The sequence below is a fragment of the Chamaea fasciata genome, unplaced genomic scaffold (genome assembly GCF_029207755.1).
Source record: "Chamaea fasciata isolate MVZ Bird 193981 ecotype frontalis unplaced genomic scaffold, bChaFas1.0.hap1 SCAF_1, whole genome shotgun sequence".
In the NCBI taxonomy this organism is placed as follows: domain Eukaryota; kingdom Metazoa; phylum Chordata; class Aves; order Passeriformes; family Sylviidae; genus Chamaea; species Chamaea fasciata.
Window position 1 is genome coordinate 78,738,725 of NW_027094086.1, and position 27,868 is coordinate 78,766,592.

The following is a 27,868-nucleotide window of genomic DNA, read 5'->3' on the forward strand; positions in this document are numbered from 1 at the left end:
TTTTAAGAGCCTAAAACAGAAGTGAGGTTTTCTTTGGGACCTATCATAACCAATAGATAAAGACAGCAACTCCAAAAAAATTAACTGCTTCCTAGGTTGATTACAGTGAATTTTTAATACAGTGTAATACTTTGATTTCACTCTTCTCTTTCTATATTAAAAATCATCTTACTTTTCAAAAACAGGAATTACAATCTGTGTGTTCATCAAATTCTGTTTTGATCAGTACTTGGACAAAGTTTGGATGGTTTTTTATAACCCGCTTGCAATCGTCTGGCCTATTCCTATTTCACTTACCTCATTTCAACAACTATGATCTTAAATCCAATAGTGACTAATGTGTTGAATTTAATGTCATAGAAATGCTGGTGAACAGATGGTGAAGAATAGGGGCTAAGTATTGATGTAACATGGTCTCTAAAACAATAATCTCTATAATTTTTTTTTTAGAAAGCTGATCTTTTCAAAACAAAATGAGAGTTACAGTATAGCAAGACCATGGAGTGTTCGAGAAGACTGCATTTTTTTACATATATTGCCTAAGTCTTTGAGTGAGATGTCTACATTACATCAGGTGTGGGCTTTGCGGTTTTGGTTGGTTTGGGGTTTATTTTGTGTGAATGTGTGTGGAGTTTTTTAAATTATAATATCCAGTAGAAAGTGATATGACAGTGTTAAATTTTTTTGCACACAAGTTAAAAAAGTTCTGTACTTAACCAATTTTAAATTGGACTCAATTTGAACTCATGACATCATTACCCTTGTGCTCCAAATCCCATTACTAGACTTGCAATCCATGCGTTTTTCTCCAGTGTCTGGGGTTTTATTCCACTGTAGAAGTTTTTTTGCTAAATGACCTATATTTTTTTGAAAAGAAATGGTTAGACACAAATTTTAATATTAATATCCCATTTTTATTTCACTAGCACAGCTGTAATTATTTCCTTTTTCAAAAGTCAGTCTCTGCCAGACTGTTTTTCATTTTCTTTTTCTCATGCTAGAAATGTCACCTTTTTTTCAGATTTAGAACTATTATTTTAAGAGATATCCTGGAATACACAGCAAAAACCTTATCGAAACCTTCAATATTTTTCCCTTCAATTTCACAAGTTTGACTGAGTTATAATGCAAAAACACAACTATCCTATGATTTTTAAATGTTTTTTAAATACACAATAACAGAGGATAGTTTGATTGACCTACCAAGCAGTGATTCCTTCAAAAGCTATGCCATCTCTGTTTCTGTAAAAATAATGCAAGTCCTGAAAGATTATTGACATTTCAGCAGAAGAAAGAGATTTTGAGTTGTTTGCTAGCAACACATCCTTTAGATTGTTTTGGGGGTTTTTTTACATTTCATCAAAGGTAGTGTAATTAACCTTAGAGCAATGGATAAAGCCCATCATCATCAATTGACAGAATCACTTTGTCGAGTAATGGGTACTGGTGATATAGTGCTCTTTCAATAGCGCTTTCCTTCATTTAAAAGATGTACCAGAACTCTTAACTACCATCTGTCTTCCCTGCAGGATCCTCAGAGCACCAAGCTGGAACAGTGGAAAAGTCCCGGGCTGGTCGCTGGGATGGCAGGGTGTCCCGGCAGGCAGGGGCAGGATGTCCCGGCAGGGCAGGGGGTGCAGGGTCACGCTGCAGCAAGAGGAGCAGCGCCGAAGAAGCTCGAAGGCGAGGCAGAAAGCGCCCAGCTTGTCCTCGGCGTGCTTTGCGGCGGCTGAGATCCTCGAGGAGCGGCCGACACACGTCTCCCGAACGCCGGAAGCAGAAAAGCACGCAGCTGCCTCAAGCTGTGTCTTTTACCTGCGTTATCTCCCCCTTCCACCTTTTGTCCATCTCTTTGTTTCAGCCAAGCACTCTCAAGTATCCAACACCCGGTCCCCTTGGCAACCCGTGGGGAAAAAATTCCCCAGAGAAAGAAGGAACAAACCCAACCCCCAACACCATCTAAGAAACAATCTTCCCCTTCCCTTCCTTCTTGTTCAAGAAAAGTGGCAGCTGAATTGAAGTTAAAGTAGTAACATAGTAAAAAGGAAGACAACAAAAATAGCTCTGTCGTGTGGGGAAAACACCACCAGTATCAGATATCTGTGAGCTTTGTGTAGTAAAGGAGTAGTGGCAAGTTTTTATTTTACTAATCCGCTTAAAATCGTGAGAGAAGAGAAGGAAAAGTCTTTTCTGGTTTAAATATCTGGTGATGTAGTGTATCATTCTTATAGTTATTAAATACTGTTTTCCTGTCCTCAACAAATTACGTCTGCAAAGATGTATTGGTGTTAAAAGGAAAAGACATTGATGAATTTCAATGTGGGAAGGCTAATTCCAGAGTAAACATATTCAAGCAGAAATCATACTTACACACACAGGTTAGTCTAAATCTTCATAGAATAATACAATCACAGATTGGTTTGGCCTGAAAGAGACCTTAAAAATTACATAATTCTAGAATGGTTTGGGTTACTAGGGATGTTAAAATCCCCTAGTCCTAGTCCCAACCGCCCTGCCATGGACAGGGGCAGCTTTCACTAGTCCAGGTTGCTCCGAGCTACAGACAGTCTGGCCTTGAACATATTTAGGAATGAGTCATCCACAGCTTCCCTGGCAAACCTTCAGCTGCCAGTTTCTCACCATCTTTATAGTAAAGAAATAGATTAAAAAAAAAAAATAGATAGAAATATCTAATCTATATCTGCTCTCTTTCCATTTGAAACAATTTCCCTCGGCATGTGACTACTTGCCCTTGCAAAAATTCCCTCTCCATCTTCCTTGTAGGCTCCCTTCAGTTACTGGAAGGTGACAATTAGGTCACCCTGAAGACTTCACTTTTCCAGGCTGGAAAAAACAAATTCTCTTAGCCTTTTCCACTCCAGGGATGTAATATGACATATTTCTTTCTTTTGAAATCTTGTGGTGACTTCTGTTGATTCCTTTGCTGTTAACAGGTAACACTGGTGAGATAAATTCACTTTCTTGGTATAAAGCCCAATTTCATTGGGCCAAAGCCTTTGATTTTAGAGAACTTATTCTGTCTGTTGACAAAAGCTGAGGCTGAGAATAGCAAAGGGATTTACTCTAGGAGAAAAATCTTTAGCTAGAAAAATACAAGATCATGTTTGAAAATGCTGATACTTAGAAGGAGTTAAGATTTTTTTCAGATCAATGAAATTTTAAAAAAATAAAGGTTTCGTTGATTTTTTCCCTGTCTGGGGGGGAAAAAAAGTTGCCTCTAAATGCTTTTAGTCTTGTTTGAAATATTGGATGTAGCTTTTTTAGTCCTTAGATATTTTTTCTTCAGTGATCCAGTGTACAACTGCCAACAAGACAGTCTTAATAAAAATAATATATACAATAGGTAATGAAATACTCACATTCTTCTTTGCAATTCATGTCTTTTGAGTAGTTCATTCTTTATATTGTACATCTTCCCATTAGTTCACTACACAATCCTTCTGAATTGGTTATATGTACTCTATTTTATTTCTGCTTCCCCTCCTATCCTCATCATTATCATCTCCCCTAACCTGAATTGTACACAGACTGTGCATCCTAACTTGTAATTAATTTCTTCTTTAAGCAAATAGCTTTTCTGTTCAGCCTCTGCTTTCCACAGTTTCAGTAATTGCAGTAATTTCTTTTCATGCCCTGGCATATTTTATGACTTCTTGGCAATGATTATGTGAACATGGATGTCTCCTAAGAATTTCTCCCCTCCTTGATCCTTCTCAGACTCTCTGTCCCTGGGCTAAATCTCTACATGGTCACAGCAGTTGCCTCATTAACTCATCTCACTCTGACAGATGCTGTTTTCTTTGTTTTTTGTCAACTGTGGTTCTTCAGTTCCCATAGAAACCTGTTCAGATGCACAGTAAATTCAGCCTGATATTTTAGCTTTCTGTTCTATGAGGAAAGAAGTGGTACCTGCAGGTGGGAAGACTTCCTGTGCCTGGCTCTCTCAGCCTCATCATGAGGAACAAGCATGCCCCCCCATCAACTCAGAGAGGGGTTGAGTCCAGAGTAACCAAGAAGTCCTTAGGTTCTGTGAAGTTCATTACATATCTTCATTTCTTAGATGTAAGTCAAATCACAATTCCTATAAACAGTAAAATTATGTAGTGATTCCAGAGCTTTCAAGTTTTGACAGCAGCTGCAGCAATAACAGCTCATTTCGTGCCTTTACAGGGTTTCTTTACAACCACTATGAATAGAAACTCTGTTTAATCTAAAGAAAAAAAGAGAACTTTCTCAGAAATCAATGATTCTAGGTCTTCCTTGCTTGTGAGAATTTTCTATTTGTCTCAGGTGAGAATGAAAGTGCTAATCTTTTCTAATGTGCCAGTTACAGAGGCAAGAAGTGCACTGGAACATCATATATCTTTGCTAGACAAAGATATATAAGATGACATATGTGTCTTTGCCAAATTTAGGGTTTTTCAGAAGCACAGCCAATTTCATGAAATTAAAATAAAACATTTATGAACCTGGAAGTGTAAATTAAAGCACATAAAGTTTAGTAGTTTCTTTACCTCAGCTGATGTCCTTGCACATTGAACTTCAGCAATTCTATGTCTTAATGTGGCACTAAATCCCACATATCTTTTTTTTCCCATGAATGTCAGCAGATCTGTACCTATAAATGACATCATAAGTTGATTAGCTGTTTTTGAGTTTCTCAACATTTTAATGTTGTGTAAGTACTATTCATATGCATGGTGCTATAAAGTAGCAATAATTTTTATTCTCCAGGAATTTATTTTCAACTGTTATTAATATGCTATTGAAATATGATAATTATGAAGGGGAGGAGGGAAGGAGTTGTATCTAGAATAGACTGAAAAGTATTTTTCACCTGCTTACTGTTCCATCTCTGGTTAGATTTTTCTATTCAACACACTGTGAAAGGCAGTCCTGAATACAAATAAGCAGTAATATATTGGCAGTAAATATAAGATGCAATTAAATAAATTTTCAATGAGTGGTGCTTGATACTTGTTCCTATTCAGGTGCCTGTTCCTTTTATTTTTTGGTTGAGGTATTTCAAAAGAATTTTTGGATGAAGAATACACAATGTGGGCATACACACAAAAGTCCCTAGGAATATATTCATCCTTTAGCTTCTTTTGTTGCTCATCTTTTCAAAGGCTTCTATATGAAAAACAATCAAAAATACTGTATTAATATCTTGTTTCATTTGGCCTCACCATAGATGTCAGGTGAACTTTTGTCTCACCTGTGATCCAGGCTTTGTAATTAAAGTTAGTTGTTTTGATAAATCCACTGATCTCCTGAAAAGAGAAAGGTGATGCAAGTTCAGTGATAGAAAATAGGAAACAGTAGATGCCTGTGGTGGTTTAAAACTCATCTTGAAAACTAAGCCTACTCAAGATATTCCCTTTCCCCCATCCCTTCCAGTAATGGGGGGACACTGGGAGAGATTACAAATTGGAGTAACAATTTATTGTACAGAAGAGAGAAAGGGTATTTTACCCACAAGAGGGTAATCACCACTGAATGTTCCCCCAGGCAGCACCCACTGTGGTCTCCAACAAAGGCAATATGGCAAAAAGAGAAGCTTCAGCAACTTAACTTCCCTCCCTGCCTGTCCAAATAAGACAGGAAGCCAGAACAACCCATAACCTGGAAGTCAGTTTGTCTGAATAATGAGCCATTTTGGTGAAGGGTTGTTTGGCAGGGCTCAGGCCACACTGCTTCTCTCCAGTGTGGCAGCAGTGGCATGTCCCTGATCCTTTACCCCTGAGGCAGGCAAAAAATGTGCGTGTTCACCTTTCAGCTCTGGCATCTCCCTTTTCCCAACACCAGCAACTTCCTGACAGAACCACACCCCCAGCACTGATATGGCTGGTATGGAATTAAACAGTGTCAGAAACTCCACCCCATTTCTTCGCTTTACCCAAGACAATGCCAAAATCTCTGATGAACATCTGCAGATCCTGAAAAAACTTGCTTGCAACAGCTGACTCATTTTCAGGGCATCTGAGAGATAAAATTATAATTTCTTGGTTTTGTCTTCTTTACAGGATGAGACAAATCACTTCTAGGGTTTCATTTATCTGTTGGATTTTTAATGTTGAAATTATTGAAAAAATATTTGCTGCTTAGAATTTGTCAGTATGTATGTTCTCAGTGTAATTATAAATGCTTCTTTTTCTTGTAAAAAACTAAATAAGGGAAACTATTGAATTGGTGAGAATTATCGTACATTAGACTGTGGATCCAATTGCAGGGAAAAAAGTTGGATTTTTTTTTCCTTTTCTAAGTTAGTAAATGTTGATTGCTATGGGGAGAACTGGACCAAGAAACAGAAAGGTTCTTACTGGCTTTGGCTGGGAAAGACCTAATTTATAGCATGGGGCTATATTTTTTATTGATTCAGGAAACTGATAACACAGGAATGCTTTAGTTATTGCTGAGCAGTAACTAAACTATGTATATGAGTTAAGGCCTTTTCTGCCTCTGACCCCATCCACCAGTGATCAGGCTGTGAGTACATAAGACTTTGGGAGGGGTCACAGTTGGAACATGTGACCCCAACTTACCCAAGGGATACTCCACATCATGTGACATCAATTTCAGTTTATAAAGCTGGAGGAATAAAAAGGAAAGAGGTGATATTCAGAGCAATGGTTTTTGTTTTTCCAAACAGCTGTTGTGCATGGTGGAACCATGTTTTCCTGGGGAAGGCTGAACACCTGCCTGCCTGTGGGAGGTATTGAATTAATGCCTTGTTTCACTTTGCTCATATGTACAACTTTTGCGTTCCCTATTAAACTGTCTTTATCTCCACCCATGAGTTTTCTCACTTTTTTCCTTCGAATACTCACTCACTCCAGATGGTGAGTGAGTGAGTGGCTGTGTGGTGCTTAGCTATGCTAAACTATGAAAAGTCTTCAGTACTTCAGTACCTTAAATATTTGGGGATTTTCCTTTGCTTTGGTTTTGGTTTAATTTTGATGCACTTTTGTAAAGAGTTTCATTTTCTTCTCTGACAGGACCAACCAGTTCACTGCCTTTCTAGATTAAGTCTTTCCTTAAAATTATTAAAATTCTGTGGAGTGAGAGAAAAAGATGCCTCTATTCTTTAATAATAATAATAATAATAATAATAATAATAATAATAATAATAATAATAATAATAAGTCATGAGAAGTGCACATGTAAAGCAGCAGAGGTCCGAATCTTTGGGGAAAACCACAGGGAGGAGATGAAATTGAGATATTTGATGAAAAAATAGGAGTGGAGCTTTTTAAGTGGAAAGAAAAGAGGAAAAAGTAGTCTTGGTTTTAGGGGAAGGAATAAAAAGTTAAAAAAACTTGGATATTGGAAACTGAAATTTAGTACGAGTGGATGATCAGAAGTTTGTTAGAGCAGAAAGAAGCAATGGAAACATATGCATGAAAGTGAAGTAGCCTAGGAGAAATGTCTGGAGGGAAGAAGTTATTAGTGATGTTGGGTCACAGCATGAGTCTGTCAGATGTCACAGTAGGAGAGAAATGAAGGAAAGTGTATTTGTACTTGAGGAGCCGTAAAATGAAATATGTGATCTTCTAGAGTTATAAAGAAATCTCTTATACAATGTAATAAGCAAAATTGTTCTATCCTGCTGTATTTTATTGCAAAATTGTTTCATCCTGCTGTATTTTATTAGGGATCATATATATGCTCTAGTGAGCACTTTCATCAGTATTGTGATCCTCCCAGACTTACTAAGAAAGCAAAGGGATACCATCCTTCCTTGAACACCAACATGCTATAGAATTGTAAAGTAGTTCAAGACAAAGAATAAAAAATCAATTTTTCTTCTGCGATTGTTAAAATAAATCTGAATTATAGTTAAGCCTGTTACAATTCATTGAATAACCTGTCCATCACTTGTCCAGCAGTCAAAAATTAAAAGTTAAGGTAGCATTTCTTTCATGTGCTGTTAGATGTCAATGATATCAGAATGCATGATGAAAAAGAATGTTTTCAGTCAAGTATGCAAAGAGGTTATATGAACACAATAACTAGCTATTTGAATCCAGTAATCCAGTCCTCATACCTTTCTTGATGGATATTCCAGGCAGTTGCTTAACAAACTAGACAGAATCTGCATTTGTTAAAATTTAGATCAATGTTTTAGATTCTTTGCTAGTAATTTTTGTTGCCGTTGTATTTTCTTGCTTTACTTAAAATTCAAAAAAATGCCAAAGTGACTAAATGTCTGAGAATTGTGATACGTTCTTTTTATCTTCTTACTAGTATTAATCATAGTAAAATACACTTTTCAGCTCTTAGTTAATAAAATTTCAGTTACATTGTAATTGCTCTTGAATGATTAAATGAAAATAAAATTTCATTCAAAAGGACTAAGGTATTCAAATATATTTTGATGATTGAGGAGTATACTGATGGAAATTACCTAATCTAACAAGCTCATGCAGATGCTGTATCCAGACTGCATGGCATGCACTGGTAAGTGATTTTAACATTGCTACTACAGCTTTAATTCATGGAAAAGGAAAAAAAAAAAAACCCTATGTCAATTTTGCACACAATAATAGAGCGTGTACAATATGATTCTTTATTCTGTCCAAGAAGTAAAAAGTGTTTTTAGCATACATTTCAGCTAGTAATCTCTTAAGCAGAAAATGAGTCCAGGGTAAGCATAGACTTCTTAAGTCTTCTGGACCAAATGAAAATAAAAACTTCATATAAAAGTTAAATAAACTAATTCTGGATGAAAAAAAGTGTTTGATTCTAGACCTTAAAACAACTACCTCAGTGTTATATTACTGAAATGAAGGTAGAACTTAAGTTCTGATTTAGGATATGGCACAGCTTTCAATGAGTAAAGTTTTAAACTGTAGGTTTTTCCATCTCAGACAGCAAAGCTGTTTACTTAGTAGTAATTATATGCATCCAATCCCCTGCCATTCCATCGTATTTCTAAATCCCAGGTTTTCCGATTTTATGTGGTTTTTATTTCTCCTTAAAATTTGGAGATGTTAAAAAAAAATGCAACTTTAAAGATTTTCAGCAATTTGGGTTATGGCAGCTTAAATCTCAAAGCCTATACATCCCACAATTACTCTTGAAAGGTGTCTTCTAAAATGTCACTTCTGGTGTAGTTTAAAAAGGCCTCAGAGCTTAAATGTTTCTTCTCCAGCTGTGACTTGAACATAGACATTTTTCTTTAATATTTTTTTATCTGCATTATCATCTTGAGAAGAAAACATCATCAGATAAGAATAACTATAATATATCCTACTTTTTTATAAGGTGCAAATAAACAAGGTCAGGACTTGAAGAACTTGCAAATATCTTTGCAGTTGGAAATTTGAATTATATCTGATTCCTTGATACAACACTAAAGCTTGTAGTTATGTTCCCTTGTTACCGGCAGGAGGAAAGGAAAAAGTCAAGATTCTGTCCTCATCTTCCAATTACATGATAAAGATGCTGAAGACAGCCCTTTGAGGCTTGTTGAATTGCTACTTAGCCAAAGGGCTAAACTAACACTAAGGTTTTTACCTCTTTTTTAAAAAAAATTTATTCTATTTTTTTTTTAACCAGTGCAATGATTTAGAGGTCAATTCATATGAGATAAGTAATTTTAATTTGATTTAATGACTCTTGATACTCAAAATCTTTACCTCTGGCATATTTAAGAGTAAACAATGGTTTCAGTATCCATTATTAGAGTTAATCCATTTAGTTGAACTGTGATGACTTATTTTCCTCTGAATCTTCTCTTCTCAGCAAGAATTACAGTGTGGTCATTACAATGTTTACTGCACACTGATAATATACCAGACTATTTCCATTCCTTCAGCCGAGATGTGAGTAAAATGCACACACCTGTGTTCCCTCTTAGGTGGCAGGTTTTTAGCTCTCAGCAGAACTTAATGATACCTGCTTCAGTCTCATGATTGCTTATGAAATGGCATGAATTCTGCATTTCTTATGTTAAGCCAGCTTGATGCAATGCTGATATCTTTCATGTGAAATGTATTTTTGCAAGACAAATATATCACAGCCTGGTAAGCTGCAGAAGAAAAAAAATCAAGGAGCACAAATATATACCTTACTATTATCTCTTGTTTTGACGAAGCCAAGTGCTTTTGAGTGAGAAGGAGGGAAATACAATTATTTATCACAAAAAGTTTTCTTTTCTTTTAATAGTGTTGGCACTTAGAAAGTAAAACCTCTGTTTTGTGTAGGTTTAAAGCTTTTGTTTTCATGTACTCACTGTTGACAGACCTTTTTTCTTTTGATCTTGTTCTATGATCCTTCATAAGGTTGCTAAAGAAAGCACGTAACACTAGTAAGGTCACATGGAAGAATTAGTTTTCCAGAGAGTAGCTAAAGGCGTGTTGACCTTGCACAAAAGAAAGTAGGAATTTCTTTTTCATTAAATGAAAAAATGTATACTGCTCTGGAAGAATACCCGCAAACATACTCTAACTATTTCTCCAATTACATTTTTAGTAAAAGGAACACTTTGAATTGATGGAAAGGGGTTGACTGGGGAAATGAATACAACATAACTAGGCAAAATTGAAATTACTATAGTACTTCTATTACTATTTGCCTTCCCACATGGTTTGGTACAAACTCAGACGTGATGTGAGAGAGAAGATTTTATTCATAGGTTAAACAATAAGCCACAAATTTTAAATATTAAACAAGATAAAACTTCTAACAAGAACAAATTACATGCCCTGACAGTATGAAAATGATTGGTTTAAAACAATCATCATGTTTTTAATAGAAAGGGTGTGAGTACCACAAAGTCCCTTTGATATTCATGCTTGCAGAAGTACATATGTAGAGTATGCTTCATAGTAAATATCTGAAAACATCTCTAAATATCTGCAACTTTTTTACTCAGGAGAATCATGAGTTATTTGTGCATATAAAACTGAAATATGAATGACTTTATAAGTCTTTGGGTCACAATTAGGCTCATAGTAAGACTTAGAGCAGTACAAAATGTACCATTTACATTGTATATTCTGAATAAATACTATACTGATAATTAACTCATTAATATCCAAGTCCAGTAAACAATTACTTTTAATGTTGTGGTTATAAGCATTCTCCACCAAGTAAAATGCAACAGTTTTTTCTTGACATCGATAATCAGAGATAATTTTTTTGTAATTAAATTATAATGAAACTAATATACCTACATTATAAAAGTGCATTCCTTAAATATAACAGACAAGAATATTGGTGGAAAAAATATTAAATAATTCTATCATAAAAAAATTGGGAAAAAAATAAGATGGGATTATTTTTTTAATAAATCAGAATTAGATACATCCTTACATAAATAATTTTTAAATTATTTATGAAGTTACTTCTTCCTGGATGAAAAAAGAATGTCCACCCGTGAGGTAATTTAATTCAACAGAGATTACTTTAGTATATATTTTTTGAATTCAATTTCAAAATTTATTCCAGAGTCAATCACTTTGTCTTGTTCTGGCAGAATATGATATACATTTATAACCTCACATTTTTGACAAAGGATACAGATCCATTGGGAAATATAGAAAAAAGGAGGAAGTTAGAAACTGAAAACTGATGTAGGCATGCACTAATTTAAGTTCTTTAGCTTAATAACTAGAAGTCTTGATCAGGAAGAGAATAGCAAGATTTTAAATACATGATGTTTTCTGGTGGCAAGGTTTGCTTTTTTGATTTCTGTCACATATCAAGTAGTATACTGAAGAAATTAGTTTCAAAGATAAATGAAAAAAAGACCATAATTTACTGTATTTTGCATTTAAGATTATCATTTGGGACCTAGGAAAATTCGAAGATTTACTACTAGACACACTTTGTTTAAAACCTTCTAAAAACTACTTAAAGACCATGTTAAAGAATGGAAAAATAGACATCATGTGTATATCATTGATCTTTGAAACTCATTTCTTCAGGAAAATACTTGACAGAAACAGAAATTATTAAAAATAAATGTGTCTTTAATGGAATGCAGTAGTTTCACAAAAAAAAATGTTTAAAAACTTTGTTTCTGCCAGGATATAGGTGATGGCTCTTGTGGCCAATCCTGTTGTCTTTGCCATTTCCAAGAGATTAACTACAAAAAACAAGAATTTCTTTTCTTTAACCCTGAATGCAGTACAAGAAAAGAGACCTCTGAATAGCACTAGTGGATAAAGTGTTAAAGTGTTTTTTTTCATTCTTTGAACGTGTTAAAATATACCATAGAACATAAAGAGAGCATGTAATCAAGAATTTTTTCATGAAATACATCACAGAACACTTCCAGCTAAAGCCTGAATAATTCTGCTCTTGGAACTGAACTTGCGCATGACAAAACACTGTGCATTAGTTGATGGGACTACAACCTAAATATTATGCTTAAGAAATATTGTTGAAATGAGAGTAACTGAATGAAATGAGAGCAACATGTTAAGGTCTTTCAGGGAGTCTAAATTTTAACTTTCCAGTGGTACAGTAGGAAAAAGAGCTACTCACCTCAATTCTATTTAGTCAGAGCTATTTTATTTCAGTAATACATTATTGAAAGCAAACCCAAAACCAGCCTGGGTAATGTATGGCAATCTAAGGAAGCAAATAAGAAAAAGTTAAAGTACTGTTTGGTACAACTGTATATGAATAACTGATGTCTCTGTTTTCTAGTGTTGGGGTGCCCTTTTCTTCTCAACAGAAATAACAAGCAGAATTAAAAGCAAGTTTTAAGAACAGATATACACAGGAAGAATTGTTTTGTGGTTTTTTTTGTTTGTTGGTTGGTTTTTTTTTTGTGTTACTTAGAGCACATCTTTTATAAGCTGTGAAGAAGAAACCCAAAAAGAGTACTAGAGGGATTTTGATAATATCATCCCTGTGAAAACTAATGAAAATAATTGTTGAAATTCAGTATGGAAACCTCAACTATCTGACATCAGAAAAAAAAAAAAATTGGAAGGCTATTGGAAGAATTCTGCAATAAGAATATGAATATTTTACAATTTTCTTCTGGAATAAAATGAGTTATTGGATAATATATGGCAGAATGGCAAAACTCTAAAAGCTGAAATTCAGCTGACACTGAAATTCACACAGCAGGATTGCATCCTGCTCATATCAGATCAAAATAACATTAGAGCTAGAATCGAGAATACTTCAGTGTTTGAACTTGAAATATGATAAGCACTCTAGGAATAAGAACTGTAGAGACAAGGACAGAAGCTTTTTCCTAGGGGCAGTGTACATAAAGATTTTGGAGAATGGTTTCATAATGACCCAATAAAAATGAAAGTTTCTAGTGTTGAGGAACATTGCAATTTAATGCTCTTATTTAATAGTAAGTGTAAGTACATTTCAGCAGGTAGTCTGAATACTAACATCATCTATCTCAATCTTAAGTGCTTAATGCAAATTTATTTAAAAAGTCAAGACTGTAGTTTAAAAAAAATCAAAAATCAAATGAAGAAATCCTAACATACATTGAGGTAGGATGTAACTGGAGTTTGCAGAAAAATATTTAAAATTATAAATTTGTTGTGATCAAAAGAAATAATGATGTACATATGCAGATGTGCAGTTTTCCGTGCCAACCTCAGTCATATAATTTTTCCGGTTTTTTTAGTTAAGGCATGACAGATTTTAAAACTGCATGTAAAATGCAATCTAGAAAATTATGCTTTTTGACCTAATAATGTTGCATGCTCCTTTATCATTTTAAAAGTTTTGTTGGCTAGCAAATGGACACAAATGAGCAATTTAACAATACATTGAAATATTTTGTGCATGATGGTTTACTTCATCTGTAAACTGAAATGTCAGAAATGTTTCTACTCCACATTTTCAAAAGTCACAAGTGATTTATTTTAGCTCTCATTTAAAAAGCTAAAAATTAACAATATATTTTTGAGAGATATGAGGACGCAGCGAGTTCCTGTTTAAGCTTTATCAGCAGTTTCATGGATTTGGCAGATCTTTGCAGTCTTCTGTGTCTTTCCTGCTTTATTTTATGTCTTTATTGATATCAGTGGAATAAATTGTGGAAAACTGCAGAAATCTGTTTATGAATTCTGATTAAGATTATTAATTATTGAAGGTTTGAAGAAACCTTCAATATCATCTAGTTTCAATTCCCCTGCTATAGGCAGCGACCCAGATTGCTCAAACCCCATCTAACCTGGTCTTGAACACTTCTAGGAATGGGACACTGACAACTTCTCTGGGCAACCTGTGCCAGTGTCTCACCACTCTCACAATGTAGAGTTTCTTTCAGATATCTAATCTAAACCTACTCTCAGTTTGAAGCCTCTGCCCATTGTTCTATCATTACATGCCCTTATAAACAGCTCCTCTTCAGATTCCTTTTAGGCCCTTGCTGGGGACCTGAGACTGGACACAGCACTCCAGGTGGGCTCTCAACAGAGAAGAACAAAGGGGCAGAATCTCCTCCCTTGCCCTGATGGCCACAATGCTTCTGATGCAACCCAGTATATAGTTTCTGGGGTGGGAGGGCCAGTTCCAGTCTAGCCTCTCATCTACCAGCTCCACCAAGTCCTTGCAGAGCTGCTCTGGATTCGTTCATCCCCCAGTCTGTGTTGACACTGCAGGCTGCCCTGACCCAGGTACAGTAGGGTGCACTTGGCCTTGTTGAACCTCATGATTCCTTGGGCACAGTTCTTAAGATTGGGCAGATCTGGATGGCATCCCATGCTTGAGGTCTGTCAGCTGCACTGCTCACACCCCTCCACTTGGGGTCATCTGCAAATTTGCTGAGGGTGCACTTTGTCCCTTTGTCTATGTTATTGATGGAGATATTCAATAACACTGGTCCCAACACAAACTCCTGAGGGACATCTGTCATCACTGATGTCCATCTGGACTCTGAGCCATTGTCATCAATGTTTTGTATTTATAGTTAAGTTAGTATTTATATTTAATACTTGGACCCTTTTCCTTCTTTTTGCTGTTTTTTTTCCCCCTTTTTTTTTTCTTTTTTTTTTTTTTTTTTTTTTTTTTTTTTTTTTTTTTTTTTTTTTTTCCTTGTTTTCCTTCAGACCAGTCTTTAGAAGCAGCTCAGAAAGGGGATAGTTCAGAGCTAGCTAGAAGAGAGCTGTTGCTGTAAAGGCTCCATTGCTGACCTCCATTCTAACCAAAAAACTTTATCCATTTAAGGGAAAACCCTTTTATCAAGGGGAGACTGTAAACAAATTACTCTAGTAATGATTCACATCAGGTTGCAAATCAAGCAGAGGAAGAGGAATGGTAAAAAGGACTGGAAATGGATCTGCTTGATTGTCAGTCATGTTCAGCAGTTAAGGCTGAGGAGCACCATCTACATCTAGAAGAGCTGGGGGAGGATCCCTAAAACAGTCACAACACCAGTGCACACACTGTTGAGCATGAAGCCCTTTGTCCTGGAAAGGTCTTGCATTTTTGCCATCATGTGAAACAGGATAAACATATTCCTTACTAGCAGTCCTTCAAATGCGTACTGCAAGATACTCCACCATATTTACCCTTCTAGTCTTGTATCTTAATTCATTAGGTTTCCAGGTGACGCTAGGTAGTTGTTTGGTTTGGATCAGAGATAGTGGTGCTAGGTGCTGTTGGAAATATTTTATAATTATGTCCATTCCTGGCTGTCTTAAGCTACTGCCGCCTTTGTTCTAATGCGCATAACTTATGTTTTCCCACACACATTTCATATCCCATCATCCAACTCCTTTTGTTGTCAGTTCTCCCTTTCTATCTCCACAATAGACTTCCTGTAAGTCTAGGATCTGTAGACCACTATGAACCAAACATGACATCAACTGAATGAGTGCAACAGTCATGTCAGCCCTGGAATAATATTCTGATGGATCATAAATAGTGGAATTGCCAGAAAAAGTGCAATTTGCATTGATTTGCCATACAGTGAGTAGTTAAATTGAGTGTATAATAAGTGAGCAAGAGATGTTTTCTCAGGAAATGCAGCTGACAGGAGGAGGTGAAATAATCTTCGGAAGGAAGTGCTAATTTTTTACACACTTATCTCCATTTTTCCATCATCTGCAACTCTAGGATCCAATTTATAGCTGACATTACTGCTTGCCATCCAAGTTTTACTACAAAAATAAGCAATTTCCATTTTTTTCTTAGCTGCTATATTAGATCAACATTGAATGCAAATGTTTTGTGGACCTACGGAAATATGGAACAGCCACAACTTTTTCTACTGATCCCCAAGCCTTTTTTTTTTTTTTTTTTTTTTTTTTTTTTTTTTTTTTAATGCACAGATATAGCATATTGCTTTTATGTACATGAGTTGTTTAATTTAGTTTAATCCCAGGGAGAAATTTTTAGATATTATAAAGAGAGACACTTGCCATTTATGATTGTAAATTTAAACTGTATAAACTGTATAAATTCTTCAGTTGAAGCTGAAGATACAGCAAATAATAAAACAAAAAGTGATAAAAATATAAGTTCTAATTTTTCCTGATTCTTATCTGAGTAGTAAGTTGAACCTGGCCAGTGGCCGAAAACCCTTGCCACCTCCCAGTCACTCTCTTCTCCATTGGGATGGGATGAAAATCAAAGGAAAGTGATTGGTCATGGGTTGAGAAAATGACAGTTTAATAAAAAATGAAAAAGCTGTGTTTGCAAGTGAAACAAAATAAGGAATTGACTCACTATTTCCCATCAGGAGGCAGATGTCCAGCCACTTCTGGGAAGCAGGGACTCTGCATCTGTAAATGCTTCTTGTAAAAACAGCAGAGCTTTGAAAGTCCTGTCTTCCTTCTCCTTTCCCTGAGCTTTTGCTGCTGAGCACAACATTTTAAAGTTTGGAATATCCTTTTAGACAATTTGGATCATCTGTTCTCTCTGTGTCCCTTCCTGACCTCTTGTGCCCGAGTCTGCTTGCTTTGGGTCAAAAAGTGGGAAGACAGAAAGCCTTAATGCTGCGTAAAGATTGTTGAGCCAAAATACTGGTGTGTTATCAAGTTTTTGCCACAGAGCACAACACCATATGGGCTGCTATGAAGAAATTTAACTCCATCTCAGACAGACGCAGAATAGAGCATATTTTTCTGCTGAAATGATGTAGCTATATACTCTCTCTGTAGTCTGTGTCCATGAAGACAAAAACAAGAGGAGGGTGTTTAAAGGCAGCGGGGAAAAGTGCAAATTGTTTACTACTTCCAAGCAAAGTATTCAGTAATTTTAAGTAAATTTGTTTTGAATATATTAATTGTACTCTTGCTATGTGTTTTTCAATGCAGGATTAGATTTTGTAAATAACAGTGTCATTTACTACACAGCTTTATAATGCATTTTCCAATGAATAATATGTTCGTTTGACCTTGCTGGGTATGTTATTATTTGCCTACCAGTTAACATATGAATTGCTCAGGAATTTATTTCTATTCTGAGATTAAAGAATTTGTCTCATGTTCTTGATTTCCAATTACTATTTATCATTTGTTCTCTATTTCAAATATATGCGAGGCAACATTTTGACTACTTTTCTTGAAGACCATAACTACTTTAGCTAATACTGTGAGTGTAATCCCTTTAAGAAATAGACAGCTTTCTTTTACATTAACATTCCCTCATTTGAAGCTGTACTTATTTTAAAATCATCTCCTAAAAGCACTCTAGTAAATGTCAGTACTATTTCACAGAAATGTTTCCTTTACTTCTCTGCTGTTTTCATATACTTGTAAGTGAAAATTTGTTTCTCTAAGAAAAATCAAGTACTGAATATTGTTCTCATATTCTGTAGAAGGAGGGAGGTTATTAAACTTGTACTTCCACTGCAAATAAAAATAGTCATACTAAGAAAAAAAATCTCCTTAAGTGGAGCAAGGCAGTGTATTACAGAGATGCAGCCTAATTTTAAAGTATTCTGTGGAATATTGGAATCATTTTATGTAATAAATATTCTATTTTTTTTTCAAGTCAGTGATAATTATCCATAACTAACTTTTGTGATGCTTTTTATGTTTTTCTACTTTTACTGCCATTAAAGATGCTTCCACTGAAAATATTCAGTTTTTACACACAATAACTTTCAATAACATACCATTCTCCCTCCTTCCCCTTCATGTTTAAGTCACCAGCACTTTATGGACTGGGCTTCATAAACTGTCCATAACAGGACCTGATTGAACAGAAACAGATAATGGGTGAAGGGAATTTTCAGTATCAACTCTATTGCCAAAAAAACCACATAATTAATTAAACAAGCTCCATAAATTTATTATCTCCAGATAATATTTTCAAACTGCTTAGTTTCAGTTCTTTCTTTCTTGAATACTTGATATTTGTATCACATAACATTTTAATTCTCTATATACATAAAAATATATCAGAGTGCTATATATCTGTTACGGGATAGAAAACAATATTAATCAGCTTAGAGAAACTTTAAGCAATAGTGAGGACTGTGATAAGGCCATAACAGGCAGTATTCAAAAAGATGTTGATGACTGCTTCTTTTTTCAGTATCATGTATTTTTCACCACTCTCTCTCTGACTCCAAGTATGAGCTATGACAACAATACAGGTTTTTTTAACCAGATTCTTTTTTTTTTTTCTATAGGTTCATACATATACAAATCTATCTATATGTGTTTATATGTGTATAGATACACAAACAATCTATTCATAAGTAAATATATGCATATATATATATATATATGTATACATATACATAAATTTATCTCTGTGTATATATATATATAAAAGAGTTAGAATTTTTTACTAATATTTATATATCTGTATTATAGAGACCAATTTTAGGAAAAGCATAAGGTTATTCTTTTGAAGAGAACAAAGTGAAAATTCTTTTTTATTTTCTTTTTTTTTTTTTGAGTTAAAATTAGAGGGACACTAACTGTCTGTTTGCTATGCTTTTATTAGTTTAAGCAGGATTTGTTTAAAAGGTCAAAAGCACAGTTATCCCAGAAATATGGTTTAGATAGTACCTGAAAATATCACAATCAGTACTCACCATTTTGGTTCATTCATCTCTGGATATTTATGTCAGTTTTCTGTAGTAGCAGTAGTTGTAAGACTGAGCAATACTCAGTGATAATTCAGTAAGTAATTGTATATTGCTTAAGTTATACTTTGGGAGAGATTTTATTTAATAGAAAGAAGGTTCAAAGTTCAAAAATCAAAACAGAGTGAGCTCTTGTAAGCCATTGTAACCCATTGTTCCACAGGGGATGTATGCTCAGATAGGGCAGATGGGAACATTTCTAGAAACATCTGTTGTCCATCATTCTTCTGCTCAGCAACCCAGATGCTGTTGACAAGTTGTATGTAAATCCTGCTGACATTTTTTTCAATGTCTTTCCTGCTGTGTCTGAGGTTCTGCTGGTCGTGCCATCTATCAGAGATACAGGACACTGTGGTCCTGCGAGAACCGCTCCAACTGTTTTGTTGGTCAATGAGCAATGGTAGCCATTAAATCAGTGAAAAAGTTTCCCTGCCTAGAATTTGTCTCTATCTTTCAAAAGGATTTGTTACCGTTTCCCCATTCCATGTGAAAGTGAACATTAGTTACTGAATGTTCTGCACACTAGAAAATTCTAAATTGCTTTCTGTGCCTTTTTCCTCTATGTTTTTAGTGACATTGGCAGATATTTCTCTACCCTTGTGTTTAAAAATTATTTTCATCTCAAGCATGTGACATACAAGTGGGAAATTATGCATACATTATTGTATAGATGTCAGGCTTTTTAGTTTGGAAATGCTGCTAGAAAAACTTTACATTGATAGGAAGGCAATTTATATCCCCTATCAGACTTAAATTTGCATCTTCCTAATTTTTTTACCCTAGATGAATCAAAAAGATTTTGATAAAAGATGTGTTAGGGGCAGGGGAGGGAAAAATGGGGGTTTTTCTGTGGGTTTTTTTTTTTTTTTTTTTTTTTTTTTTTTTAATTATAGGTTCTCCAAATAATGAGCTGAACCACTGGATTTTAATAAGTCAATATAGAACTGCTATAGACTGTTTAAAACACCCTGTACTGCGAGTTTAAAAAAAAAAAAAAAAAAAGGAATAAAAAATTGTAAAATGTGTTCTTACTAAAAGGCATGGGAATGTATTTATGGATTTCTTATGAGATGGGTAATGTGTAGTTCTTGTGTGACAAATAAGAAAGCCTTGCAGATTAGTTATGATTGAGTTTAGTATACTAGCAATAACGGGTTGGTGGTGGGACTCCCATGGTCAAATGTGAATGAATACAAGTTTCATAGGATGGCCAGAAGAATCACAGAAAAAACATTATGTAATGATCTCTGAGTGCTCCCTGAGTAGTACTGAATGTGCTGCTAAATTTATATAGCCCTTAATGCATAAATATTCCAATAAACTTGCAGGAACATGTAGAGTAAGAAGGACAGAAGACACTGTATAACTGCAGACAGTGTCTCTATATTGAATGAAATCTAGTCTTCATAAATAAGTTAAACTTATGTCAATTAGACTGTACTTTGATTAATGTAAATTTGCAATGCTTCCCATTTAATTATATTTAAAAAAATTCTTCATTCAGAAAGAAATTCAAAAGGCCAGAAAATATTGTCTCAATGGTAACATGGTCTCTAAAACTTTAAACCAACATCCTTAAAGAATGGACATATATGGAGCTAACATATTTTTTTTAGAAAATGCCCTGTACTTATTTAAAGACTTTATTTCATAGTCTTAAAATATTTTTAAAAATTCAGAATTGGCTGGTTTTAGTTCAAATTTCTCTATTTTTATTTCTCCATATTTTTTTGTTACTAAAATATTATTATCATCATCAGATGTACTATGTCTGAAGAAATATTATTCTGTTCTAAAATAATTCTAATAAGAAAGGTAGAAAATAATTGTACTTATTCTGAAGTGCCACTATATAATTGCTTTCCACCATGATTCTAATGGATTTAAAATGTCACTAAAATTGCTTATTTTGCAAATCAAAAATCAATAAGGATTTGGAGGCCAGCTTGCAAGAAAATTAGAGGTAAAATATCAGGCACTTTATATTTTGCGACTGATCTTTTTCATAAATTTATCCTTTTAATAGAGTATTTCTGCACACTGAATAACAATATGTATGTGTAACAAGATACACAACATGAATAGCTCTTGAGATGGAAGAACAATGCAGCATTATGGTTCTATATCTTGGTTCTAAGTCAGAATGATATGCATTATCAGGAAACATATAAGAGGTCTGTATTCTACAAACTTCTCTGCAATTAAGAGACTTCCTATGCTCCCAGCTGCAATCAGAAATAATATTTAAATTGCAATAATAGCAATAATAATAACAATTATTAAAACAATAATAAAATTGCAAAGGAGATTGACAATAAACTGCATGGAGCAGTGAAGCCCTGGTTTATTATATTTATGTATATCATATAGTGTACTTAATTTCTGTATAATGGTGCAGAATACCTTTCAATAAAAACATTCATCATTGAAGAAGGTAGGAAGTGAAGTAGGCGTACAACAATTTATAAACTTATATCCAGTAATATACCTAAAAATAGTATGTTAGTTAGGTCTGAGAAGATAAAAAAAAGAAAACAAACAAACCAAAAAACCTAACCAACAGAACCAAAACCAAAACAACAATAGTGAAAAACACAAACAAGCCAGGAAAAAAACCCAAAACTGGACTTTGTGTGTCTAATTAATGAAAATTGACTCTGAAAGATTTCAGAGTTCATTCCTTTTTTTTTTTTTTTTTTTTTTTTTTTCCCTGTTCCAAAAACTGTAGTTGGCATATTTTATTTCTCTACTGCCACCCATTGGACCTCGTTAAATGACAGGGTTAAGGTATTTTTACAGTCTTTTAAAGAATCCAGAAAGTACCTTACGTGTGTATACTGGGTTTGTGTGGCTGGATTTTGGTAGCAGAGGGACTTCAGGGGTGGTTTCTCTGAGAAGCTTCCAGAATCTTCTCCTGTGTCCAGTAGAGACAGAACCAGATGGCTCCAAAGCAGACCTGATCACGGACAGCAGTAGCACCTCTGTGATAACACCTTTAGGAAGGGAAAACAGTTATTGCACCAGAACAACTGGAGCCAGAGTGGAGGAGAATGAATATGTGAGAAACAACTGCAGACACCAATATGTTGAGAGAGTAAAGCATGAAGCAGAGAGCTCTTTCAAAGGTGCTTCTGTCACTTCTGTATTCTTGTGAAAGGGTGCTCAACCAATGTTATCAACTGCATGCACAGCAGCTATAGACTCTGTTGTAAATGTGGACTAAATAAAACACTGGGATTTTATTTACCTTCAAAATTCTGTTAACATTTAAACATGGCCATGAGCTGTCGCTGAGTTGAACAGCTCCAGTGCAGGCACATCCTGCAGCGGAGCAGAGGTGAATTTCACAGAAAGTACAGCAAACTTCTAGAGCCAAGGAAAATGCAGGAGAGCACTGAGACTCCCATGGAAACGGCAGTTTGCCCTAGGGTGGTGTCTTAATGTGAGCGGAGCCAACACTGACAGCAGCTACTTCCACTTCCTCATACAGGACCCATAGGGAATGCGAGTGACCAGGAATGTGGTGAACAGAGCAGGCAAACAGGGCATGATGCAGGAACTTGCTCACATTTGTGCTACAGGGTGGACTCATCTCTCACCATCTGGAAGCATCCAACAGAGGCAGCAACCAGACCCAGAATTTTGTGACAAAGGGCACAAAGAGGTCTTTTCATCACCAGTCTCATCACTGTATACTTTCTCAGCTGTGGTTTTGGCAGACTGCAGAGTTCATTCTCCTGTCCACTGCACCAACCACGTCAGAGGCCTCCAGCCAGATCTTCTGATGGTAGATGTGCTCTCTAGATTTCAGGTTGTCCAGCAAGCCTGACGTCTCTCTGGGCTGACAATCATCCCATTTGCAGAAGGTGTGCTGTTGTTGCTGAGCTGTGTTGTCAGGTGAAGCAGCTACAGAAGGAAGTGAGCAGGCTGTGAAGCATTCATGAGAATGAGTGAGAGAGAGGCAGGCTATCCTGGGAAATGCTACAGTCTCAGGAGTCACAAAACTCCACTGAAGTAGAGACACAGGTGGACTTGGAACCCTGTCAAGTAGTTAGCCAAGGTTCTGTATGAACGTGAAGGGTGGAAGCTGGTCATTGACCATACTAGGAAGAATAGTCCTACTGCTGAAAACTTAGAATCATAGATTCTGCTCCTTGGTATCTGCACAGAAGTTAGGAAGTGCATGTAATTTTTATTTGGAAACTGCAAAAAAACACTGGAATCAGGGTCTAAAATCTAGGTCTTCCCCTCTAGGTGATCAGTTTAGCTACAAACTAAAATCCTTTATTTTAAATCACATAAATCTTTCATTTCTCTCTGTACCATGATCAAATTTCACTAGGCAAGGAGAAGAAGGAATTCCATCTCTGACTGGTTAAAAACCAAATCAAGTCTGGTCTTATTTCCTAGACAAGCAGTACAATGAATGTATTTTTATGTAATTTTGCATTTTGAAGACTGTATATATTCTGAGAAAATCACTCAGTGTTGAGAACTTTCTGTGGTTCTAAGATATATTGTTGCCATTTCTTTACAACAGGAAAGGTAATTAAAAGGAGTCACTGCTTGAAGTTCAACTAGATTTTGTTTGGAGGCTTCAAATTATGTATTTAAATGACGGCATCTAAATGCTGCCCAACCCTACAGCAATATCTATGCTGGTTCCTCAGAAAGACTGAAAGACTTCTATAAATACCCAGCTTGGGATGCACTTGTAAGGCAGGTCAGTCCTCAGGTTATTTCCAAAATAAACACATGGATCTAGAAATGGATTAATCTGCATCTTTTCTGCCATGTTGAAAGTAATTTTGTTCTAGAAGCTAAAAATAATGAAACTTAAAAATGTTAATATATTACTTAATATTTTTGTAAAGCAATGACAATTTCCATTTTCTTCACCCCAAAATGTAGGCAGTTGAATCAAGAAAACTTATCAGACATATTAATGTCTGAAAAGACATACCGATGCTTATATAAGCTAGAATGTCAGCAAGTTTATAAAGATAATGACTGGCATGAAATAGTTCCAAATAATTATTTAATATTCAATTTTTTGGCTTTTTTTTTTTTTCTAAATTCCTAACATCTTCTTTTTAAATTATTTTAAATAGCATTCATATAGAAGTCAGGGCCATTTTATAATCTCAAGTGTTAATTTAATTTTCTTTTAGGATACCAGTTCGTTCATGATTCAGTTCTACAATATAGCCGCTGTCAAGGATCTTTGTAGGAGTGAGAAGCATTGCTTGCTTTTTTAAAGTGTTTTCTTCTTTTGCCCCATCCTTTTATAGTTCTTGCTATAATCTGTGAATGCCTCTAATTATTTAATTCTGTGTATGACACAGTAAAAATAAAACTATGCTGCAAAGGAAAAAAAAAACAAAGGAAACAATGTACTTCTAAGGAAGACAGATGAAATAAGGTTACTTTAGTTTTTTAAACTTATATTTCACAGCTGATCTACATTAAAGCTTTAGAGTATATTCTTGACTTGATTTTGGTATGTATCTAATTTTGCTTTCTTTTTTTTCCACAGTCCTTTATTTTTTAAAATATTCTTACTATTATACCATTTAGTATTTAGGGAACTGGTCTTGCAGCTAAATTTGAACCCAGAGCGCTTCTTAGTCTGCAAAGCATTTATGCCTGGATTTGAATATGATAGGTTTGCATTTGTTTTCCAGTTTAGACCAGGTCCATTACATTCAGATTAGTTCATATTTCTGCTGTGACATTAAATTCTTTGCTGTAATGGTACTCATTACTTGAAACAATTTATATAACATCCTTTCAGCAACACTGTTTTTAATTTCAGTAATGTATTTTTTTCCTAGAGATGAATGCCAAAGCCTTTATTTCAGTTTGTTTTATTGTCCCCTGTGAAGGAAATGAAAGCATTTGGGAAATCATTACAAGTTGCCAGACATTTGTTGTAACAGTGTGAACAACAGTAAGGTTTCCATCACTTATTCTCTTTCTGAAATATTTAGAAGATTTTTGGTGGGACAGTAATATTTTTAGCCCAGTATAGGACATAAATGATATAGGGCTAGTTAGGAAACACAAAATTGAGGTTATAGATAAGACCTGGTGGCAGTAATAAGATTCACAAAAGTTACTTATTTTTCTGCTTTGGGTATATAAATGGGGGAAAAAAGTACTATTTTTAGAGGCATAAATCTATTTCCACATTTAGTAGGTGCTGGAACATGAATACTTCCTGTTTTAATTTGGTATGGGGTTTTTATACATTTTTCTCTGAAAAGTTTGGTAATAAGGATGCTCCAAATGAGTTATAGTCAGATTGTCAGAGCTATTTCTTTTGGGAAATGTACAGTGGAAACAATTTCATGCAGATTTTGTTTCAATTAAAATTATTTTTTTTCCAGGAATAACTCCGAAGGTGAGAAACAGATGGAAATGTCAAAATGGATGGAAATCCACAGACTAATTTAGTTCTTGCAGGTCTTACTGCTTGATATACTGAAGTATGATTAACAATACCAAAGTTCTCTAGAAACTTGTGATATTTCTTGTTGCCCTCTTGATAGAGAAGGGAATTTCTGTTGTCACGTGTAATTAAAATTGAGTGAACCCTCCCACCGAACAAGCCACAAGGTCAATAGGTCTCTTAATAAAGAAAACTTTTTTGGTTTTTTTCATATTTTACTTAGGCAAGAACAATTATTATTTTAAAATACAATAAGGTAGAAGCATGGTCTTCATGAAATATTCTCTGAAAGATAAGCAGAACAACTTGAATCCAGAAAATGGATTATTAAAACTTAGAGATAATTAAACTTAAAGTATTTGTTTTAAGTTCTGTTTAGAATGGTTTCAAATTAACTTTTGGTGGAAGACCGCTATTATCAGAATTTTTTTATGATTTTCTAAAGCAACAAGAGTTAAGAAATCAGTGTCAGCCTTCTGCCTTTCAGTTCCCATCGTAACTTTTGAACCCATGAACACTTAGAACCAAATTTCTCAAGGATGTAAAAGTTACAGAATCAACTTCTGTGTATTAGCTTCTGTGACCATCAGAACAATTCCTGGCCTGTTACTTCGTGTCTGTTGATCAGGAAAGAAAATGTGGATACTTTGATAGAAATGAGTGGAAGAGGTATTGAACATAATACAGAAAATATAGGTAGGAAGGACAAGGTCCCTGCAAAAATTAAGAAAACTATGAGTAATTCTGTCATCTTTAGGAAATTAAGTTTAATTATTTCATATGCCCTTGCAACAGCTTTTTTATTGTTATGAAAAAATATACTGGAACTGCTCTGAAGAGCGAAGTCAGTTACAAGAAAGATTTAGTAAGACAAGGCACCTTCCATTTCATGAGAATCATTTTATGGGTATCCAACCATGATTTTCAGGAGTGATTACTCATGTTATGATCTTTATTCTTCTAATAGCCAATACAAATGCAAAGGACCTGATGGTCAGCAATTACTAAACACAGCCTTTGAAATGTATAGTTTATCTTTTTTTTTTCTTTTTAACTGAGGGTTTATAGGTAGAATGCTTCTTCCTTTCAGCCATTGTAATGAGAAAATTAAAAAGGCTGGTTCCTGTCAGATGAACCATGTTTGTTTTTATGTTCATTCTACAAATGTCTTGTCTAGTAATTAGGATTCTTTAATTGGTGAAATATTCCCAGGAGACATGGTTGTATATTATACTATCCACAGCTACACTTAACAGTTATCTTCCCTATGTTTTCGTCATGATTATTTATTTTTAATTTCTATAGTAAATAATTAAATAGTGCTCAGATTGCCAATGTAAGGCCTCAATAGTGTTAGCTAAAAGGTATAAAATTGAAATGCTGTTTGCAATATAAATGGGAAGAGAAAACAAATTACCTGGGATTTCAGTAAGTAAAAAATTAACAAAGACTGAAACCATTACTAGTGTTATCATGTCTAGTCACTTAATTATCTATCAGTCTATAAAGCTGCATCATAACTTTCACAAATCTCATGACAAAAAAAAAATCCTATCAAAAGTAATACATTATTAAATGAAGTGCAGTATTGTCCTAGTTTCAGCCAGAACAGAGTCAATTTTTTTTCAGTAGCTAGGAAGGAGGTGTAGTCAGACCCAAACATTATTTAATTCCATCTCATGGGATGAGATGCAAGGGGCAGGAGTAAGGGACTGACTCCAGGTAGGAGAAAGCAGGGTGAGGAAGGGATGACCCAGGCAGTGTTTTGTCAAGGTTTTTCTATGTAAGTAGTTTCTCACTCTTAGACCTTTTTTTATTAATACTGTTGCTGTTACTGTTTTTTATCTTATCTCATTGCTATTTCTAGTAAATTGTTCCTATCTCAACCCCTAATTTTCACATTTTAGAGCCTCGAGTTCTCAACCCCATTCTTGGGGTGAGGAGAAGGAGAATGGGTGGGGAAAGTGCAATCAGCATCTGGTTTGGGAGAGCCTTGATTGCAGGGGGCACTAAGATGCAAAGTGCCATTTATGAACCATGACAAGTACAAACGCTAGAAGTGTTGTCTTACAAGTACTGGAAGTCTAAAGTTCATGTCTACTGTTTTCTAGTGCCATGCTTTTGTGTCTCTGGCAATAAATAATGAGGTAGGTTGCTAAAAAATGCTACTGCTGTCTAGTCTCACTTGTCTTCTTTGAGTGTCAGTAGAAGTTCTCACAGAACTTCAATATTTCTGTTGCCTGAGTTTTGTGTACTATTTTGCGTAATATTTCATATATTATATATGTATATTTTATTTCTGCATACTTACAGGTTAATACAGAAAGGAGCAAAATACTGTATAAATAGGTACAAAGGGA

At 34.9% G+C, this 27,868-nt stretch overlaps 2 long non-coding RNA genes across 2 annotated transcripts in view; one reads left to right on the top strand and one right to left on the bottom strand.

The window, feature by feature from the left end:
• The window catches only part of LOC136291446 (uncharacterized), a 415,408-nt gene that overhangs the window by 70,257 nt on the left and 317,283 nt on the right, over positions 1-27,868 (top strand). The window lies entirely within an intron of this gene.
• LOC136302673 (uncharacterized) lies at positions 4,932-5,847 on the bottom strand. Its single transcript, XR_010724108.1, has 3 exons — positions 5,794-5,847; positions 5,240-5,294; positions 4,932-5,154 (listed from the first exon to the last, which is right to left on the bottom strand). It is a non-coding gene; the product is annotated as an uncharacterized lncRNA (long non-coding RNA).